The sequence below is a fragment of the Rhincodon typus genome, chromosome 2 (genome assembly GCF_021869965.1).
Source record: "Rhincodon typus isolate 14 chromosome 2, sRhiTyp1.1, whole genome shotgun sequence".
Taxonomy (NCBI): domain Eukaryota; kingdom Metazoa; phylum Chordata; class Chondrichthyes; order Orectolobiformes; family Rhincodontidae; genus Rhincodon; species Rhincodon typus.
Window position 1 is genome coordinate 7416104 of NC_063333.1, and position 9012 is coordinate 7425115.

The window sequence follows — 9012 nt, forward strand, 5'->3', positions numbered from 1 at the left end:
CTGCTGTGTTCATCCAGCTCTACACCTTGTTATCTCAGATTCTCCAGTATCTGCAGTTCCTACTATCACCAAAGATTTACAATCTTTTCAGTCAAGAAATTTCTCTTCATGAGTCTAAAATGATATCTCCATTATCCTAAGACAGGGCTCCACATTTTAGATTCCCTGGCTAGAAGAAACAATCTCTCAGTTGTTGCCTAGGCATGAAATGTCTATTAACAAACAAAGGCCCTCTTCCTTCCAGTCCATCTCTCTCGGCCCTTTTGTACCTTTTCACTCTCTTTCCCATATTTCACTCGTCTTCCTCTCAGAGTCATAAAGTCAGAGATGTACAGCATGGAGACAGACCCTTCAGTCCAACTCATCCATGCCATCCAGATATCCTAAATAAATCTAGTCCCATTTGCCAGCATTTGACCCCCATCCCTCTAAACCCTTCCTATTCATGTACCCATGCTTTTTAAATGTTGTAATCGTACCAGCCTCCACCACTTCCTCTGGCAGCTCATTCCATACATGCACCACCCTCTGAGTGAAAAAGTTGCTTCTTAGGTTCCTTTTAAATCTTTCCGTCACTGTCTTCACCACCAATGCCCAGTATAAGCAGTATATACCTCTACAATTACCCTGCAGCAACCTGTCAAGGCTCATTCAACAGCCTTTGAAAACCATGGCCTCTCACACTTAGAAGGACGGGGCAGCAGATGTATTGAAATACTACACCGTCAAGGTGTTCGTCAAATCACATACCTCCATTCCTTCATTGATACTGGGTCAAAAATCTGAAACTCCCTACCTAACAGCACTGTGGAAATCTCTTCACCAAATGGACTACAGTGGTTCAAGAAGACATCTCATTACCCCGTTCCCAAGGATGATGAGGGCAATGAATTCCAGCCTCTGTCACATAGTCTGTGAATGAAAAATAAACAAAGTAATAACAGATGCACATTGGATAATAGTTTTCAAAATAAACAAAACACACAAAAACAAGGAACATCTGTCCCATTCATGCTAGTACGTTTTGTAGCCTCAAGGAGTCCATGGACCTGTTTACATAGAGCTTCAGCCCCATTTTTTTAAAAAATGGTTCCTACTAAATTTCTGGTAGCAACTCTGTCCCACACTCCTGATCTTTGGGGACCTGATACGGAGTACTGTGGGTATATCATAGGACCAGCTCATGAGTCTGCTGCTGGTCAAGACTGGCATTGTCCGGTCCGGGCCGTGGAGGGGGGGTCAACACAGCTGACTGCCTGACTCTGTTTTGTGGTACATCCACACCAGGCGTACTTAGAAAGGAAGCAATCAATATCCATTAATACATTTCTGTGACCAGTGGGATGTACAGAAGCGTGGACTGTGCTGTCAAGTCCCCAAAATTACATCTTAATTTAAACTTGTCAGCTTCCATTGTGATTTTGTCTTGGAGCCTGTCAATCCTAATTATGGTTCATTGCTTTACTTAAAGAGTAGAAACATAAGGCAATTCTTCAGATGGCAGGGCTTCCCATCTTTCACCCAAAGAGTTGGGAAGGAATGAATCCCACTGATCACAGCTGCCCGACAGCATTTAGCATTCCAAAGAGAATGTTTTAGCTAGAAGCGGGATTTCTGACTCATGCTCAGGAGGAATTCCCTCCTCAGAGAACTGGTTGTTCTGCAGCTCAGTAGATCAAGTAGCTCCATCTTGGACTGTGGTCCATTGTTAAGACTTCAAGCATTTCTATCAGTCGAGGGCTAGAATTCCTCGGATGAGGTAGGTACAGAGGTATGGATCAGTCATAGTCTCCTTGAATGATGTAACAGAATTGATGGGCTGAATGGCCTCCCCCCTCCGCCCCCAAATCATATGGTCTAAATAACCATCAAATGCCCTTTTGAAAGTTTCCACTACACTCCAGGCAGCGCATTTCAAACTCAAATCACTCATTGTGTGAAAAAGTCTTTTTCTCACTGTGCCTTTTCTTCTCTTGCAAATCATTTTAAATCTGTACTCTTTTATTCTTGATCCTTTTTTACTGAATGGGAACAGTTTCTCCCAATCTACTCTAACAAGACAGCTCAAGATCTTGAAACATCAATCAAATCTCCAAATACACTTCTTCTCTCAAAGTAGCACAGTCCCAACCTCGCCAATCTATCCTTTGGAAGCCTCTTCTGCAGTCTCTCCAATGTATTCACATCCTTCCCATAACGTGGTGCCCAGAACTGTACATAATACCCCAGCTGAGGTCTAACAAGTCCTTAACAAGTTCAGCATCACCTCTTTGTTCTTGTACTCTATGCACCTATTAATAATGTGGACGATACTGTATGCTTTATTAACTGCTCTCTTCACCTAACATGCCACATTCAATGTCCTATGTATATACGCACTCAGGTCCCTTCGCTGTTGCACCCCTTTTAAAATTGTATCCCTTTTATATACGGTCTGTCCATTTTCCTCCATTCAAAGAGCATCACCTCACACAAGATGCTGATTAATAGTATATGTCATGAATCAACGTATCAGATCTAAGATCTGCAGCCCTGCCACATCCACTCATGAATGGTAGCGAACAATTAAACAACTCACTGGAGGAGGAGGTTCCACAAATATCCCCATCCCCAATGATGGAAGTCCTCAGCACATCAGTGCAAAAGATAAGGCTGAAGTTTTTGCAGCGATCTTCAACCAGAAGTGCCGAATAGATGATCCATCTCGGCTTCCTCCAGTGGTCCCCAGCACTACGGATACCAGTCTTCAGCCAATTCGATTAATTCCACATGATATCAAGAAACGATTGGAGACACTGGATACTGCAAAGGCTGCAGGCCCTGACAACATTCCGGCAATAGTACTGAAGACTTGTACTCCAGAACTTGCTGCTCCCCTAGCCAAGCAGCTCCAGTACAGTGACAATGCTGGTATCTACCCAACGATGTGGAAAATTGCCCAAGTATGTCCTGTACACAAAAAGCAGGACAAATCCAACCCGGCCATTTACCTCCCCATCTGTCTACTCTCAATCATCAGTAAACTGATGGAAGGTGTCATCAACAGTGCTATCAAACAGCACCTGCTCAGCAATAACCTGATCAGAGACTCCCAGTTTGGGTTCCGCCAGGGCCACTCAGCTCCTGACTTCACTACATCCTTGGTCCAAACATGGACAAAAAGCTGAATTCCAGAGGTGAGGGGAGGCTGACAGCCCTGGACATCAATGCTGCATTCAACCAACTACGGCATCAAGGAGCCCTAGCAAAACTGGAATCAATGGGTATCGGGGAAAACTCTCCAGTGGTTGGAATCATACCTGACACATAGGAAGATAGTCATGGTTGTTGGAGGTCAGTCATCTAAGCCCCAGGTCATCTCTGCAGGAGTTCCTCACGGTAGTGTCCTCAGCCCATCCATTCAGCTGCTTCATCAATGACCTTTCCTCCATCATAAGATCAGAAGTGAGGATGTTCCCTGATGATAGCACAATGTTCAACACCATTCGTGACTCCTCAGATACTGAAGCAGTCCATGTTCAAATGCAACAAGATCTGGACGATATCCAGGTTTGGGCTGACAAGTGGCAAGTGACATCTGCACCACATAAATGCCAGGCTATGACCATCACCGATAAGAGACAATCTAACCACTGCCCCTTGACATTCAAAGGTGTTACTATCACTGAATCCCCCACTGTCAACATCCTGACCAGAAACTCAACTAGACTTGCCACATAAACACAGTAGCTACAACAGCAGGTGAGAAGCTAGGAGTACTGCAGCAAGTAACTCACCACCTGACTCCTCAAAACCTGGATGGAATACTTGATGGAATACTCGCCTGGATGAGTGCAGTTCCAACAACACTCAAGAAGCTTGACACCATCCAGCATAAAGCAGCCTGCTTGATTGGCACTATATCCATAATCATCCACTCCCTCTACCACCGATGCTCAGTAGCAGTAGTGTGTACTATCTACAAGATGCACTGCAGAAATTCACCAAAGATCCTCAGACAGCACCTTCCAAGCCCACGACCACTTCCACCTAGAAGGACGAGGCACAGATATATGGGAACACCACCACCTCCAGGTTCCCCTCCCAGTGCTCACCATCCTGACTTGGAAATATATCGCCGTTCCTTCACTGGCACTGGGGCAAAATCCTGGAATTCCCTACCTAACAGCATTGCGAGTCAACCCACAGCATATGGACTGTAGCAGTTCAAGAAGGCAGCTCACCACCACCTTCTCAAGGGGAGCTTGGAAGGGACAATAAATGTTGGCCAGCCAGCAACACCCCCATTCCACAAAATGAATTAAGAAAAAGCAAGGGTCCAATGCCGATGCATGGGGAACTTCGTTACAAACCATCCTCCAGCCTGAAAATTATCTATTGACCATTACTCCATTTCCTATTAGTCAGCCAGTTTTATGTCCTTCCTTTTATATCTGATATTCCCTCCATCATAAGGTCAAAAGTGGGAATGTTCGGCAAAGATTGCACAATGCTTAGTGCCATTCATGACTCCTTAGGTACTGAAACAGTCCATGTTCAAATGTAACAAGATCTAGACAATATCCAGGCTTGGGTTGACGTGGCAAGTAACATCTGCACCACATAAATGCTAGGCAATGACCATCTCCAATAAGAGACAATCTAACCACTGTCCCTTGACATTCAATGGTGTTACCATCACTGAAACCCCTACCATCAACAACCTGTTACCACTGACCAGAAACTCAACAGGACACACCACATAAACACAGTGCCCACAAGAGCAGGTCAAAGGATAGGAATACTAAGGCAAGTAACTGACCTCATGACTCTCCAAAGTCTGTTCACCATCTTCAAGGCACAAGTCAGCAGTGTGATGGAATACCCCCGACTTGGCTGAATGGATGCAGTTCCAACAACACTCAAGAAGTTTCACACCATCCAGGACAAAGAAGGCCACTTGATTGGCACTACATCCACAAGCATCCACTCCCTCCACCAACGACGCTCACTGGCAGATGCACCGCAGAAATTCACAAAAGATCCTCAGATCCAAACCATGACCACTTCCAAAGAGAAAGACAAGGGCAGCAGGTACATGGGAACACCACCACCTGCATATTCTCCAAGCAACTCACCATTCTGACTTGGAAATATATCACCCTTCCTTCAATCTGTGGGTCAAAATCTTGGAATTCCCTCCATAAGGGCATTGTGAGTCAACCTACAGCAGGTGGACTGAAGTGGTTCAAGAAGGCAGCTCACCACCACCTTGTCAAGGGCAACTAGGGACCGGCAATAAATGCTGGTCAGCCAGAGGTGTCCGTATCTCATGAGTGAACAAAAAAAAAATCATGTTACCATCCATCTTATTCCATGACCAATAACTTTACCCACAAGTCTGTAACGTAGCGTTTTAGCAAACACGTTCCACTCACTTAATCTATGTACATAAAATATACAGATTAACAGAAGGAATGTGTCACTTGACCTCTTGAACCCGTGCTGACATTCAGTGAGACCATAACCACTGTTAAAGTTGAAGTTATTACAATATGGGGGGGGGGGTCAGTTAACTCAGGCTGCTGGATGGCTGGTTTGAATGACAACGACAATGCGGGGTTAATTCCCATACTGGCTCAGGTCAGCAATGACATCCTGCCTCCTCAACCTCACCTGAGGTGTGGTGAACCTCTGATAAAACTCACCGCCTGCCATCATCTCAAATGAGAGCGCGGTAATATGGTGACTCTTCCAATGTTGCAATTAGCTACTTAACCATAAGTATTGTTTAAATTGTTGTCTCCGCATCTCTAACAGGAATGCTGTTGAGTGGAGGTGTTGTGTCATGTTCTATTCCCAGGCTAATGTTGTGAGGAGGGAGAGGGGGGAGCGGTGTAGGCGGCGGCAGCAGCGGTGATGGTAGGCGAGTCTTCAGTGTCTGTGGTGTTGGTCTCGGAAATGGAGGCGGTGGCATCGGCAGCGATGGCGTTCGCTGTCCCGGAAGTGAGGTACCCGGCGGTGGCGGATGTGACGTCATCTGTGGGTTCTCTGACAGTGGCCTCATGGCCAATGGCGGCGGGCACATTGTGGGGAAGGTCCTGGGTAGGGTGGCATCGGCAGCGATGGCGTTCGCACCTCCCAGTCGCGAACCATTTCAACTCCCCCTCCCATTCCTCAGACGACATGTCCATCCTGGGCCTCCTGCAGTGCCACAATGATGCCACCCGAAGGTTGCAGGAACAGCAACTCATATTCCGCTTGGGAACCCTGCAGCCCAATGGTATCTCAATGTGGATTTCACAAGCTTCAAAATCTCCCCTCCCGCTACCGCATCCCAAAACCAGCCCAGCTCGTCCCCACCTCCCTAACCTGTTCTTCCTCCCACCTATCCCCTCCTCCCACCTCAAGCCGCACCTCCATCTCCTACCGACCAACCTCATCCCGCCCCCTTGACCTGTCCGTCCTCCCTGGACTGACCTATCCCCTTCCTAACTCCCCACCTACACTCACCTTTACTGGCTCCATCCCCGCCTCTTCGACCTGTTTGTTTCCTCTCCACCTATCCTCTCCTCTATCCATCTTCTATCCGCCTCCCCCTCTCTCCCTATTTATTTCAGAACCCCCTTCCCCTCCCCCATTTCTGATGAAGGGTCTAGGCCCGAAACGTCAGCCTTTCTGCTCCTATGATGCTGCTTGGCCTGCTGTGTTCATCCAGCCCTGCACCTGTTGTCTCTAATGTTGTGAGACTGTATTACATCCAAAGGGACATGACCATCCTCTTCCAGACCTTTAGTAAAGTGATAAATTGATAAGTATACACGGTTTGAAGATTGAGAATGGCTGGGCGGAGTTCCCCAAGTTGTCTTTCTCCCTCGGTCAGATAGCCTCATAGAAAGCACAAACTCCAACCGGCCCACACCATCATGTCTGTTTGACGGCATTTGCCATGACAACCAGGCACGGTCGGCCGGGGGTGACGCACATACGTCACGGGGGGGGTGTCAACAGCCAACCAATCATAATGAGGTACTGCAAGAACCCGCCTCCTCATTGGGCGTCGCTGCCGTCTCTTTCCGCCCCTGTCCGCGAGCTGTCCAATAAACTCTCTCCGTCCTCTTGCAGATCGCCGTCCAATGAGAAGGCGGTGTCTTGATTTCCTCCATTGGCACTGGCTGGCTCCCGGACGGTGGGCGGGGTTAGGTGGAGGTGGCTTCCAATGAAGAGGCGATGTCCTGAAGCCTCTCGCCTCTATTGGCTAATCCTTTGGGATGTTGCCCAATGAGCACGTCGCGATGTGAAGGAGAAAACCGCCCGCCTTTATTCTGAGACGAAAGATCAAAGTTACGGTGAGTATTTATCACTTTTTTTTAAAAAAATCCACTGACCCGTCTGAACTGCCTTTTGTTATTGCCAGATGTGAGGTGATTACTGAAACCCGAGTGAGGGAGGAGGGAGGGCATTCTGGTTCAGAGGGCTATTTCTGTTTCACCGTTTAAAGGGAACGTCTGTTTGTATTCTAAACCTGTCGATTAAAAATATTAACTCTCGGAGATATTTCTAGATACTTTGCTAATCAAACTGTTCAGAGATGTTATTGCACAGCTGTGGAACAGTGAGTAGAAACGGAAAAAACTGCGAATGTTGTAAAAACAAAAACAGAAATTGCTGGAAAAGCTCAGAAGGTCTGGCAGAATCTGTGAAGAAAAACATCAGAGTTTATGTTTCGGGTCGAGGAAGGGTCACTGGACTCGAAACATGAACATTGATTTCTCTTCGCAAATGCTGCCAGATCTTCTGAGCTTTTCCAGCAATTTCTGTTTTTGTTGTTGGTAGTGGAGCGGGTAAGACTTTGAACCCGGGCGTCCCCCCTGGATCAGTGATAAGACCCCGACATCTGCTCTGGATTTTAAATAAAGCTGTTATCACAAAGAAAGGAAAGAAAAAACTCGGGGGGTTTTGGGGAGAGGGGTATCAGCGAAGCTGTCCGCATCTGTGGAGAGATATTAACGTTAACTTTTCGGGTCCAGTGACCCTTTCTCAGCACTCCTTCAGAGCTGGTCGCCTTGTGGTGCAGTGGTAGTGACCCTGTGCAAAGAGGAGGAGGAATTTCCTTCCCTGAGAATAGGGAAAACTGGAATTCTTTGGTACAGAGGGCTGCTGAGCATGGGTCAGTGAGTACGTTGAAGGGTTCTGGGGAAAAGGCAGAAAAAAGTGGAGCTGAGGATTATCAGATCAGCCATGATTTCATTGAATGGCAGAACAGACTGTGTGGGCTGAGTGACTTGCTTCTTCAACTACATCTCATGGTCTTGTTCTGAAAGGTACAGGGTCAACTGCCACTTTGCCCAGTGATATTTCACAACATTCACTAAGGGCCTTTAGGAAAAGAAACTGCCATCCTCACCTGGTCTGGCCTACGTGTGACTCCGGACCCACAGTAATGTGGTTGACTCATAACTGTGCGGATGGGCAATTAGTGCTGGCCGAGACAGCAACACCGTCATCCCATGAATGAATAAAAATTTATGAACAGGTTGATCAAAAAAATGATTTTCAGAGTCATAGACTTTTACAGCAGGGAATTAGACCTTTTGGCCCATTGCATCCACACCATAAAGCACTTATCTACTCTAATTTGCACTTGGCCCATAGCCTTGCATGTTATGATGTGTGAAGTACTCATCTAAATGCTACCTTAACGTTGAGTGCACCAGCCTCTACTGCCTTTTCAAACAGTGAGTTCCAAATATCCAACAAACTTAAATCCACACTAAACCTCCTGCTCATTACAATAAAACTGCCCCCATTGGGCATTGATCCCTCTATTCAGGGGGAAGGTTTCTCCCTGTCTATGCCCCAGGTAATTTTGTATACCTCAATTGAGTTTCTGTCTCTCTTCCCCTGACCCCGAAACACACATTCCACACCAGTTTTCTTTCTTATTCATACTTTATATGCTGCAGCCCAAGGCAACATCTTGATGAACATAGAACATAGAACATTACAGCGCAGTACAGGCCCTTCGGCCCT

The 9012-nt window shown here is 46.7% G+C and overlaps 1 protein-coding gene and 1 long non-coding RNA gene across 4 annotated transcripts in view; both read right to left on the bottom strand.

Moving 5' to 3' along the window:
- Positions 1-6935, bottom strand: part of LOC125486575 — a 13944-nt gene extending 7009 nt beyond the window's left edge. The window contains exons 1-2 of the long non-coding RNA XR_007265218.1: positions 6801-6935; positions 797-912 (exon numbers count right to left, since the gene is read on the bottom strand). This is a non-coding gene — a long non-coding RNA (uncharacterized LOC125486575). The remainder of the gene's footprint in view (positions 1-796; positions 913-6800) is intronic.
- Positions 1-9012, bottom strand: part of plcd1a (phospholipase C, delta 1a) — a 142736-nt gene that overhangs the window by 119575 nt on the left and 14149 nt on the right. The gene's annotated exons all lie outside the window — the stretch shown is intronic.